We start from the raw sequence: 12,823 nt of genomic DNA, 5'->3' as shown, positions 1-12,823 counted from the left end.
AGATGAAACATGTACCTGGATAATCTTTGCAAGGTTGAGAACAATCCAAATATGGCCTAAGAGGGGACCGGTGAAGGCCTTAACAAGGCATGTGTACAAAGTCTTTGGCACAGTAATTAAGTTTGGGACTTTGTGTGTACTGATTAGAAACAGCCTCCAAGATACCTAATTAGAAGTAAAAATGTAAGATCCTGAAGGGTGGGTGTAGAATTTGCTACCACTTCTGTGGGGAAGAAAGAATACAGATAAGTGTAATTGCTTTTTATACAGAATATCAGTTAGGAAGGCATGCAGCCGCAAGGAACAGAAAAGTCAACAACAATAGTTTGAACAAGCACAAGAAGTCCAGAGCTGGGTGGACCAGTGCCTGCCCAGCTGCTCAAGGACACGGTTATCTTCCTTCTTCCCTCTCCCCTATTCAGAGCATGTGGCTTTCATCTTCATGGTCTCAAAATGGCTGCACTGCCTCCAGGTATCAAGTTCACATTCCAGGCAGGAAGGAAAAGGTCAAAGGGCAAAAGGAAAATAAAAAGACAGAAGTCGTCTCCTCTAGGTGCTTTGTCTTTTGGCGGGAGTGGAAAGGAATGCCTTGCCCAGGGACTTTGCCTACATCTCATTGCACAGAACTGGGTCACATGGCTGCTTCTAGTTGCAAGGGAGTCTGGGAACATGAGTATTTTTCTCTGGGCACATGGCCACCTGAACAAAGCTGGGATTCTGTCAGTAAGGTGGAGGATGGATACTGGGTAGGTAAGCAGGATCTGCCATTCATAGGTCATCACTGGAAGGATTTGTAAGAAACTGGGAACAGTGGTTGTCCCCTGGGAGGGGAGATAATGACAAGGAATGGGGACAGAAGGGAGATCCCCTTTTACCTGGCTGTATATCCTCTTGTGTCTTTTTGATTTTCAAACTGTATGCATGTATTAACTTTTCCAAAAAATGTAATCTATGTAAAAATACAATTTTTAAAAAGACAATGCATCCAAAATGCTCAGACATAAGAGGCACTCACTAAAACTGGCTTCCCATCTTTAAGCACTTGATTTAATGTTAAATGTGTATTAAATTTCCAACTCCACCACATCGAAGTTTTGTGACCTTGGGCATATTTCTCTATCTTCCTGTGCTTCCATTTCCTTGAACAAGATACAGATAAACACAATCTTTTAGTGGCTGGCAGGAGAATTCCTCCCAGGGTCCCAGTGCTGTTGGGAGATAGCTTCCTAAGACCTCTGGAAATGTACAAGCCGTGGGGTGTGGGTGGATCGAGCCGATGCTTCCCAGAAAGGGAGCAAAATTCTGCTTCATGAGTTGAAGGGAGAAATTTGCTGGTGGGAACTGGGCGAGGGAAGAGAATTACCTCTAGACCAGCTCCTTTAATACATGACACCCCAGACCCCATGACCTACCAAATACCCCTCACCCCTAATCAGAATACAACAATAATAATACACAATAATACATAATATATAATAATAATAGCCAACATGTACTGAGTGCCAGCCATGTCACCAGGCACTGTTCTAAGGGCTTTTATGTACATTAACTCACTTAACCCTGACAGTGGCCATTCAAGGTATCTATTCTGCCCATTTTATAGATGAAGAAACTGAGTCTTTAGTTGAGTCTGCCAGAATGATGAAGTATTGGGTGGGGTTGGGTTTCTCGTGGAAATTGATAGTGGAGGCTGAGCCCGGACCCAGATGGGGTTAGGACACTTGGTCACGGGAGGGAGAAACAGTAAGGATCCTGAATCTACAAATCCATGGGAGTTCCCAGGGTTCTGGGTAGGGGCTGTGGATTGGGTGTTGACCTTGGAGAGTCTGAGCAGTTCAGGCTGTTCATTAGGTAGGAAGTCCCTTCCTCTTTGGGCTAACCACTGGGTCAAGTAAAATGGCAATAAAATCCCTGCAGATGGCAGAGCTGTGGGGAGGTCCAAGCAAGACCAGGGGTGGGATTGCACACTACACACCAAGCACCTGACCACATCCCACATCTCCACCCCCTAGGCCAAGCCCCCATCATCTCCCCCCTGGTCTATTGTGGGAGCCTCCTCCCTGGTCTCTCAGCTTCCATCCTGCCCACCTCTCCACTGAAGTCCATTCTCCATTCCCAGCCAGAGGGATCCCATGAAAATTTACATACCTCCTCTGTTCGAAACTCCCCCATGGCTCCCACCTTACTCAGAATAAAGCTACAGTTCTCCCCACAGCCTACCAGGCCCTCCGTGATCCACCCCCATCCATTCTCTGACCTCACCTCCTACCACCCTCCCTCTGATTCCTAATACTCCAGGTGCCCTGGATTATTGCTCCCACCTCAGGGCCTTTGCACTTGTCATTTTTCCTAGCATTCTTCCATCAGATATCTGTGACTCCCTCAGTCTCTTCATTCAGGTCTCTGTTCACATGTCACCTCCTCAGAGTGGCCTTCCTGCCCACAGTACCTCTCCCCTGCCATCTGTCCCTCTGTTCCCTTCCTGCTTTATTTTTCTTATCACTACAAGTCAAATTACACTTTGATTTGTTCCCCTGTCTCTTCCTTGTTAGCCTCCTGATAGGGCAGGGTTTTGTTTTCGTCACTTGACTCACAGTAGATACTTCATAAATTATTATGTCTATCTACATACATATAACAGCTCTGTTGAGATATTATTAGGATGTTCAATTCACCCATATAAAGTGTACAATTTAACAATTTTTTTTAGTGCATACATAGTGGTGCAACCGTCATCAGAGTCAATTTTAAAACATGCCTGTCACCCCAAAAAGAAACCTTGTACTCACCAGCAATCACTTCCTATTTCCCGGGCCCCATTCCAGTCCCAAGCAACCACTAATCTGCTTTCTGTCTCCGTGGATTTGCCTCCTCTGGACATTTCACATTAGTGCAGTCATACAATATGCAGCCTTTTGTGCCTGGCCTCTTCCACTTAGCATAATGTTTTCAAGGTTCTTCCATGTAGCATCTGTCAGTACTTCATTCATTTCTGCGGCTGAATAATATTCCGTTGTATGGATAGAGCTCATTTTGTTTATCCTTGGTTGGTTGATGGATATTTGGGTTGTTTCCTCTTTTGGCTACCATAAATAACGCAGCAGTTTTTGTGTGGACGTGGGCTTCCATTTCTCTTGGGTGTATACTTAGGAGTGGAATTGCTGGGTCACAGGGTAACTCTATGTTTAACCTTTTGAGGAGCTACCGGACTGTTTTCGAAAGTGGCTGCGCTGTCCTGCATTCCCACCAACACTGCGTGAGGGTTCCAGTTCCTCTCTACCCTCCACTACACTTGCTACTGTCCATGTACTGTCTAGTTCTTTTATTCTAGTCATCCAACTGGGTGTGAAGTGGGATTTCCCTGTGCTTTTGACTTGCATTTCCCAGGTGGCTAATCATGAATATTTCTTGAGGGAGTGAATCTAGTAACAAAGATCCACGTGGTCCCGCCCCCTCAGCTGCCTGTCAGACTAGGGTGGGGCTGAAGTCTGGAGCCCAGGTGACATCCCCCCACCTCCGACCCCACCCAGGATGCTGTCCACATCTGCGCAGTCTCCTAGGTCAGGCCGGACCGTCAGGGTAGCCCTCCGTGCTGACTGGCAGCTGCAGTGGCCAGCTTTCTGGGCTAAGCTCTAGGGACTCACTACAGTCCCCTCACTAGTATCACAGACCTGTGGCTTGGTCTCCCCTCCTTCCATTCGCTCCTTGGCCTTTGTGGGGGCTGCTGTTACCTCCTGAAAAAAGTGAGGCTCAGAGCAGTGACTTCCTGGCCCTGGAACACCAGCTGAGCTCTGTGCTAACTTGGGTCCAAAGTGACTGAGACAAAGTCCCAGCCCAGTGGAGCTAGTGGGAGAGACAGATGGTACTCAAGTAGACAAACATGGAAGATAATTTCAGGAAGGGAGACGTGTAGTGATGAAGACTAGAGGAGGAAAGCAGAGCTGAATGAGAAGTAGAGGGGCTGCGAATTTAGATGTCAGTAATAGTACTAGGCAATTCTGCGATGTTTACCAAGTATTGGGTGCTGTTCGAAGAGGTGTACATATATTATCTGATGAGGCGGTCAGAGAAGTCCTCTCTGTCACAGAGAAGATTATCCTCTCTTGCCACACACACATACTTCATGCTCCTTGAATTTAAGCCAGAAAAATAAGGAACCATGTGAATAGAGGGTGCTCCAGAAATGATAGCTGCAAGTGCAAAGGTCCTGGGGTGGGAATGCATCTGGTAGATTCTAGGATCAGTTGGGAGGCCAGTGTGTTGGCGTAGGAGTGAAGAGAGGGTGCAGGAGGTGAGGTCAGCAAAGTTGGGGGGGAGGTGCAGATCAGGGTGAGTGACCTTCCAGGTTGACACAATGGTAGAACCCGGATTCTAACACACGTCTCAGGACTCATGGCCCAACACGCTCTCAGGGGCCACACACTCCTCTACTGTCATCCATCCTCTCTACCCAGCTCATGGGAGAAGGCATCTCCTAGGGGCCTGTGGGTCTCCTGCCCAGAGGCTGGGAACAGGTGACATGACCCTTCCTTTCCCTTCTGGCTCTGGCCCAACATCAGCCTTCACTGGAGCCCAGGTCTGCAGCTTCCTGATTGTGTGGCCTTGGACAAGTGCCCTTACCTCTCTGTGCCTCAGTTTCCTCCTGTGCCAAATGAAGATCATCATAGGACCCACATCAGAAGGTTGTTGTGAGAATTAAAATAGGTGAAGATAGAGCCAGTTAGCTTAGACCAGCACCTTGTATGTGCTTAATGGATTTTGACTTTTATTATTTCAACCATTATTATTTCATTTTCTTTTCACTCCTGGCCTATGATATGTGTGATGAGCAGGGGTGGGGGGTGCTTATGGCCAGCATAACTTGCAGCCAGGGATCTTTCTGTCTGGGGGAAGCTGGAGGGGGTCCAGGGCACAGCCCCCAGGGAGGGGTCTCATCTGACTCTGTAGGCTCGATCAGCACTTAGAGAAGTGAGTGAACTTGTAGGTGACCTACTGTGTGCCAGGCGCGGTGCTAGGCAAAAGTGGAGTGGGGGTGGGGAATGAAACAGAGTCAGCATCACTGCTCTCCCCTCCCCATCGCACAGACACCCACCCTCAGGCCTGCAGCTCCAAGCTGACCACGGGCATCGTCATGGGCTCCCAACTCCTGCAGTAGCTCTGGGCTCTGTGCTCAGGAGGGCCCCACATTTTGTTTATACTCTGCTGTCACTGTCTGGAAAATCATCATAATTTCTGAACAAGGGGCCCTGCATTTTCATTTTGCACTGGGTTCTGTAAATTATGCATCCAGTCCTGGCTGACAAGGAGCTGGGAGCACCCCCTCTTGCGAGAGCCAGCCAAATGGATGCTTGCTTTCTGGTGGGATTTGGAGGCACTATTTGATCTATCTAGTCTAATCAAGGGCCTTGTGATTTTTCTCCGAGGGTCAAGAGAAGCATTTATCCTTTAGAAGAATGGGAGAGCCCAGAAGTAGGGACAGAGAGGGCCTGATGGTGCATTTAGCAAGTGGAGGTGGGGAGGTGCATTACCAGGGACTGTGTCCCCTGAGATTTTCAAATAAATTTTGCCTCTGACTCCCAGGATCCCAGAACCTCCTGGAAAGGAACAGAGGTACCGCTGCTGAGCACCACTCTGTCAAAAGTGTTCCCTGATGTTATTTCACTGAATCGTGATTATTATTAATTATTGTTCTTAGCCTGTTTTAAACAGGATGAAACTGAGGCTCCATAAGGCAATGCTGATTGCTTAAGATCCCATGGTTAGTGAGAGGAGGGGGAGGAGATGGAGAAAGAGGAGGAGGTCGAGAAGGAAAGGGGGGGATGGGAGGAGGGTGAGGAAAAGGAGGTGGAGAAGAGGGGACGACAGAAGGCAGGACCGTGTGAGTTTGGGGGGCCCTGAGCACTTCTACCTTTCTCCATAATAATTATTGAACATTACATTTGATGGCTGCATTGATATAAAGCTGAATAGATTAATATTGCAGATTAAAATATTTTCTGCAGTCTAATAAAAGTTCATTGTTTTCCTTTTAATTGTAACAGAAATAGGGGAGGAGACCCTAGAAGTCAGGTGAGCCCCATGCTCGGCATCTCCCGTGTCTACTTGAGAAGTCTGCCCTGTCAGGTGTAGAGGCAGAGAAAGAGGATGAAGAGAGGAGGGGGAGGAAGGTGGAGGAAGGAGAGAAGGGGCCGCATCACATATCAAAGACATCAAGGCTGCAACAGAAGAGGATGCGTAGCAGCCAGGACTTCCACCCTCTGCCCTGAGCTGAAGTGTTTGCACCCTCGGGGCCGCCTCCCCTGAGACCCCTGCCCCCTGCCCGCCTGGCCTCACCTCTCCCTGGAAGCTTTATCTTCCCAGACTTCACTTGTCTGAAGCTGCGCCTGTCAGATCAGCTGTGCTCCAGGTCCCTGCATAGAGAGACTGCAGATGCTGAGAGGGTGGGCCACACCCCCTGCCCCTGACCCCGCCTGCCCGGGATGCCGCTGCCCCACTTCGCGGATTGGACCCATCTCTCCTGATTTAGACCATCACCTTGGGCCACACTGGCATGCAGCCAGCGACACTGTTACCTTTTGCTACCACTAACATGGTTATTTACTCCCAGTAAAATGGCCTTAATTTACAAGGCATTATGACTAATACCAGGTGATTATGGCCATTAATATTTATGGTTTTCACTCCCAGGAGGGGACTTGGGTGCTAATTGGCACTCTTCTCCTTGCTGCTTTTCTCAATGAGGCTTCCGATTTCCGCTGCTGTTCCAGGTTTCAGCCTCTCGTTTCAAAGGGAAATACTGCGTGGGGTATTTCTTTATTTCTGGATGATTCGCTCATTTCATTCCCTTTTTTTCCCCCTTCTGGTTCTGTAAGCAGCCTAGAAACAGGCCGGAGGCACTGGGGACTCCAGGGTGTTGGGGAAGGGCTGGGGTCATGGCCGAGCGGGAGGTGGCTGCGCTGAGCTGCCAGGGGAGCCTGCGCTTCTGCCCAGAGGAGGCGCAGGGGGAGGGAGGCCTCAGGAAGTGTGTATGTTTGCCCAGAAACACAGCCCCGTCTCGGACACCCACGCCTTCCTCTATCTCTAATCAAACATTTTCTGGTCTTTTTATATAAGATAGAGTCTAAATCAACCCCTCCCCACGCCCCAGCTCTGGCTTGGTTGAACAAACGCGGCTGTTCAGGGGCACCTGCGTTTGGGACCCGGATTGGAGAAGACAGAGCACGCCCCCCCCCCCCGGCTCTCGGGTGCGGGGGCACCAGGAGCTGATGTTGCCTGAGCCGAGAAGGGAGACGTCCTTGCCGTCTCTCCACTTCGAACGGAAGATGCGCTACACGTGGCGGCGTGTTGCCATGGTCACGAGGCGCTCCCTTCTGTCGGAACGTGGCGAGGGTACCTCTCCGGGGGTCCCCAGGGGCCTCGCCCGCTCACGCTTGCGCCCGGAGGGCACGGGGCTGGGATGGAGGCTCCTGTCCTGACGAAAGGGGCAGCCACTGCCCAGCTGCAGGAAACGGCTGCCGTGCAGAAAAATGGGCGCAGTGCTGCCAAGCCTTCCGATTGTCTAAGAGAAGGGGAGAGTTTGGATGATAGGTGAGCTGTCCCAATTATTTTTATTGTTGGCAAAGAAGGCAAATCATAAATTCTTTTAAGAACTGTGTGGGCCAAACAGGACATGTTCATGGGGTGGCCATTTTGTTTGGTTGGTTGGGCGGCCATTTTGTGACCTGAGCAGACTTTGCTGACAAAATGGCGGCCCCCTTGACCTCCTCGGCCTCCTCGGCGCTGTTTTATGTGGATAATTCTGTTGTGGGGGCTTTGTGCACTACAGGATGCTTAGCAGGATCCCTGGCCTTTACCTACTAGATGTGATTAGCACCCCCCGACACACATGCGTGTGAACAGTTATTGCACCAAAATTGTCCTATGGAGGGAAGAATTACCCTTGGGTAAAAATTGCTGGTTTGAGGCAATCTTGGTGGCCCCATTCCTTTTGGCAGTGGTGGTGTAGGTGTGGATATGTGATGCCACCCATCCAATCTGCTGGGGAGTTTCTGGGAAGGTTTTCCTCTATCACAGAAGATGATAGGAAGATGAGAGGGACTTTTTTCCTGCTCTTGGGTGTGATCATGTCTTCTTGTGATGGCCAGTGCAATGGCAGCTACCTTGGGTCCATGAAGGTGAGACAGCCTGAGAAGGGAGCCAGTCTTCTGAGGATGGTGGAACAGATGGTAGAGAACTTGGATTCTTGATAATATTGTTATGCTTCTCAATGATGGGGTAACTCTATCTCAGGATATTTTGTTACGTGGGATAATGAATCCCTTGCTTGTCTGAGCCTCTTTTAGTTAGTATTTTCTACTTCTTGAATCAAGAGCATTTCTCACTGATAAAGCATAAGTCATACTGCAGACTTTATCTCACATATCAACTTCCTCAGAGAGATCTCCCATGCACCCCATATAAATTAGGTCCCCCTTATTATTCTAAACTTTTCTTTGGTGGCATTCACTTCGATTTATGTTTATATTTTGTGTGTTTACTAAGGCTTGTCTTTCTGCACTAGACTGTGAGCTGCATGAGGACAAGAACCTTGTTTTATCTTTTCTTCCACTGTGCCTAGCTCAGTGCCTGGCACATTAATAGGCCATCAATGAATTTTTGTTGAATTAATGAATGAATGGGGAAATGGATAGATGGGTGGGTGGGTGAGTAGATGGATGATTGGAGACAGGAAAGGGTGTATGTTTGCAGCTTTGTCTGTACATTTTGGTAGAAAATTCTCAGGTCTGCATACTCCAAAGCTGAATCTAGAACTTCAAAAGTAAAGGGGGAACCCCTGAAAAGTATGTCATTTAGCACTGAAGAAAGAAAACCTGTGAATTCGCATCATGCCAATGCTTCACAAGACAGCAACCTTGTCTTCTTCCTAACCCCCCAACATCAGGGTTATTTGAGAAGTGGTTACGGAGGCCGCAGTGCCAGGCATTAGAAGGACAGAGTCAAGAAAAACAGCACAGATTTAGCCTAGAATCCCTGGGTGGGGTCCTGAGAAAAAATGGTTGGCTTTGTTCAAATGAAATCTGATGAAATGTGGAGAATCAATATATCAGAGGCAGATGGGGATGCTCTGGCTGAAGCCCCCACCAGGACAGTGAAGGGGACAGGGAGCTGGGATTTTATGGTACAGATGGGGAAACTAAGGCCCATGGAGAGCAAGGAACTTGACTGGGGTCCCCCAGCAAGTGGCCCCAAGTGAATCTGGGCAAGTCCCTGGTACTGTGATGTAGCTGAGGGCATCACACACTATGTGACCTTGGGCCAGTGGTTTCCTTTCTCTGAGCCTCCATCTCTTTGCCTGGATAATAGAGGTGGTGATGCTCTCTTGCGCTCAGCAAGGCTGTTGCATGAATTCATTAAGACATCAGTAAGCAGAGCACCTGGACACTGAATACTGCCCAGTCATCACGCTGGGTTCCTTTTCTCATCCGTGGTCAGGATATCTGGAAGGGTTGCCTGAAGGAGGTGTCCTGCAGATTCCCAACTCTCTAGGAACAAGCCCTCAGGTGCATTGTTGGGGCTCAGGGTTAAAATTCTGTCTTGAAATCCTTACTGAGACATCCAAGAAGCCAGCATGAGGCTGCCTGTGCTGGGACGTTTTCTCATTTGTGTGTTCCCCCTTCTAAAACTCTTTGTTGTTGTGGAAATGCTTCTCTCGGTCTTTTTAAAAACTGATTTGGTTGGGATATAATTCACATGGCATGAAATTCACTCATTTAAAAATATGTAATTCAGTATTTTTTTTTGTATATTCACAGAGTTGTGCAGCCATCGCCACAGTCTGATTCTAGAGCATTTTCATCGTCCCCAAAAGAACCCCCACACCCATTAGCAGTCACTCCCCATCCCCACTTCCCCTCAGCCCCTGGCAACCACTAACTTGCTTTGTGTCTGAATGGATTTGCCTCTTCTGGGCACTTCATATAACTGGAATCATATACTGCGTGGCCTTTTGCATCTGGCTTCTTTCACTTGGCATGTTTTCAAGATTCATCCATGTTGTAGCCTTTGTCAGTACTTCATTCCTTTTGATGGGTGAATGATATTCCATTGTATGGATATACCACATTTGTTTATCCTTCATCAGTGGCATTTGGGTTTTTTCCTACTTTTTGGCAGTTATGAAACAGGCTGCTGTGAACATTCATGTACAAGTTTTTGTGTGGATATAGGTTTTCTGTTCTCTTAGATTTATACCTAGGAGTGGAATTGCTGGGTCAGATGGCAACTCTGTTTAACATTTTGAGGAGCAGCTCTCTTGGTCTCCCTCCTCCCTACCCTGCCCCAGATTGTGTAGTATAATTCTGGTCAGAGCTGCCCTTGTGGATCAAGGCTTTGACCTCAGAGCTGGGTGTTCCCAAAGTCTCTTCCTCTACTTGAAGATTCTAAGGGATCCTCAGCCCATAGTAAGATGCTATGGATTCAAGCCTGCCACTTCCAGGCTGTGTAATCTCAGGTAGGCAACTAAACCTCTCTGAACCTCCATTTCCTCACCTGCAAAATGAGGACAAATGCCAGTCCTGGCTTGAAAGATAATCATGACAGTTAAAATCAGGGCATGTGTGTGAGAATTATTTGTAAAAGCTGAAAACAGCTGTAGAGATGTTATTTACTCATCCAACGTATATTTGTCAAGGGCCAATTATTTGCCAGGTACCAAGTTATGTGATGAAGATAGAGTTGTGACCAAGGCAAACTGCGTGCCCTCAGAGATTTTACATTCTCATCTTTTCAGATTGTAGCCAACAGCTCTATTATCTTGAGCAAAACCTGCTTCCTTTTCAGGCCTCAGTATCACCACCTGTAAAATGGATGATCTGGATCCACCCAGGTGTGGTAGAGTCCCTACTTCTCTCAGTCCATCAGTAAAATGGGCACAAACGTACCATATGATACAAACTCCCAAACTTTAGGGAGCATCTTCAGGAGACAAAGAGAGTGGGCTCTTCCTGGCTGCTCAGAATAGTTACAGATGGTCCATCTAGGATGGGCATGTGGACTGGGGTGACAGCTTCCTTCCCCCTCACCTCCACATCTCTGGTACTTAATGACACCGCCATCCCCAGTTAGCTCCCAGAGTAACCGGCATGATTCCATCACATGTGCTGGTTCTTTCCCATAACGGAACCCAGCCTGGTGGTCCAGACCTGGCTACTGGGCCACAACTGAGAAAAGGGCCTCCCTGGGAGTGTGTGTTCCTCATGAAGAACAAAGATGTAGGCAGCGGTCTAAAATAGACACAGAAAAACACTGCTTTTTGTTTTCTCTTTGGAAGGGTGGTTGAGTGATCCCCGGCAGGGGACAGAGAACGTCTGTACTGAAAACACTATTATTATCAGAAAGCCAGAGGAAGGAGCTGGGAGCTGAGGGGCAGGGGAAGACTCCAGCCTGGGGTTTGGCTCTGAGAGAACCCTGAGCCAGACTTGATATCGAGGCTGATTCTCACTCCTGCTTCCCCGCACCAGTGCTGACTCTGACCGTGGCCCTTGCCTTGCTCCAAAATCTTCTGTGGCTCCCCACGCCCTCAGGAGAAGCTGAAGGACTTTACATGGCATTCAAGGCCCTCCAGGATCTGGTCCAAAATGACTTGGCTGGCCTCTTCCCACTCCAGACTATTTATTGGCAGTCCTAGAACTTGCCCTACAAGTTCGTACCTTTGCATACCCAGTGCCTTCACCTAGAATGCCCAGGTTAGTCTAGAAACTCAGTTCCAGCTGATTAAAGCAAAACAATTGCTATGCCTCCCTCCCTCCATCTCAAACTAGAGACCCTAGTGACCTCAGCGAGGAGACCTGGAGTGTGAGCGCAGAGACTCACAGAGGCCGTATGTGGCCACGTGAATGAATGAGGAGGGCCAAGTGGGCCCCGGACAGACCACAATTCTCATGCTCTGTCTGGAGGGATGGCCGCAGCTCACTCTCAGGCAGTTGCTGTTACAGATGCAGAAATGTGTAGGTTGATCCTCCAGTTTTGCAAGAGAAATTGAAAGTTGGGATTTTAAAATGAAATTCCCCAAATTTTATGAATGTTAGCAACTAATTCAATTTTTTAGAAACACTGTTTAGGCCAAACAAAAGTCAGATTCAATTTACAGGCCATGAATTTTCAATTTCCGTCTCCTTGTGACAAATAGAAGAAACTAAGTCACAAGCTGTGTTTTACGTCACATAGATATATTTGGCCTTATCCTTGAGACTGGGTTGGGTGCTTTCTCCTAGGGTGGTCTTGATAATGTCTCTGAGGACATGAGATTTGTGCAGAGACCTAAAGGGAGTGCAGGAGTCAGGCTGTGGTTATCTGGAGGAAGAACTTTCCAGGAAGTTAGAAGAGCAAGTGCAAAGGCTCTAAGGCAGGAAAGGGCCTGCTATGTCGGAAGCACAGCACTCAGGCTGGTGGGCTAGAGTGGAGTAAGAAAGGGGGAGAGAAGAAGGAGATGGGGATAAATGACCAGGTCCATGTCTACACAGGGCCTGTAGGAACGTGACTTTAATTGAGAATGAACAATTAAGACGACAAATTGATGAATGAATCAATGAATGAATTCCAAACTGCTTTTACTGGAATATTCATATTTGGTGTGGGAGTGTGGGTGTGGCTGCTTTGTCTTAGGTTCTGAAGTCTTCAGAATTATCTGGGAAGATACTGGCTTGTGGTTACCATCCCCACTTTACATTGCCATCAGTCTCTAGCTGTTGTAATGGCACTTAGAGGCCTCAGATGGAGATGAGTCTTCCTGAGGGTGGGTATGTATGAGAGAGGCAGGAAAACC

The 12,823-nt window shown here is 48.2% G+C and overlaps 1 protein-coding gene and 1 long non-coding RNA gene across 4 annotated transcripts in view; one reads left to right on the top strand and one right to left on the bottom strand.

The window, feature by feature from the left end:
• Positions 1 to 12,823, top strand: part of KCNB1 (potassium voltage-gated channel subfamily B member 1) — an 87,535-nt gene that overhangs the window by 33,245 nt on the left and 41,467 nt on the right. The gene's annotated exons all lie outside the window — the stretch shown is intronic.
• Positions 2,820 to 7,309, bottom strand: LOC140687454 (uncharacterized). Of its 2 annotated transcripts, XR_012061799.1 has the most exons (3): positions 7,187 to 7,309; positions 6,334 to 6,410; positions 2,820 to 2,998 (listed from the first exon to the last, which is right to left on the bottom strand). It is a non-coding gene; the product is annotated as an uncharacterized lncRNA (long non-coding RNA). The 2 variants fall into 2 exon arrangements; XR_012061798.1 differs by lacking the exons at positions 2,820 to 2,998; positions 7,187 to 7,309 and adding an exon at positions 6,008 to 6,215 and having other exon boundaries at positions 6,334 to 7,157.

The sequence above is a fragment of the Vicugna pacos genome, chromosome 19 (genome assembly GCF_048564905.1).
Source record: "Vicugna pacos chromosome 19, VicPac4, whole genome shotgun sequence".
NCBI lineage: Eukaryota > Metazoa > Chordata > Mammalia > Artiodactyla > Camelidae > Vicugna > Vicugna pacos.
The sequence above is the reverse complement of the archived record's forward strand: the minus strand, read 5'-3'. Positions and strand labels throughout refer to the sequence as shown.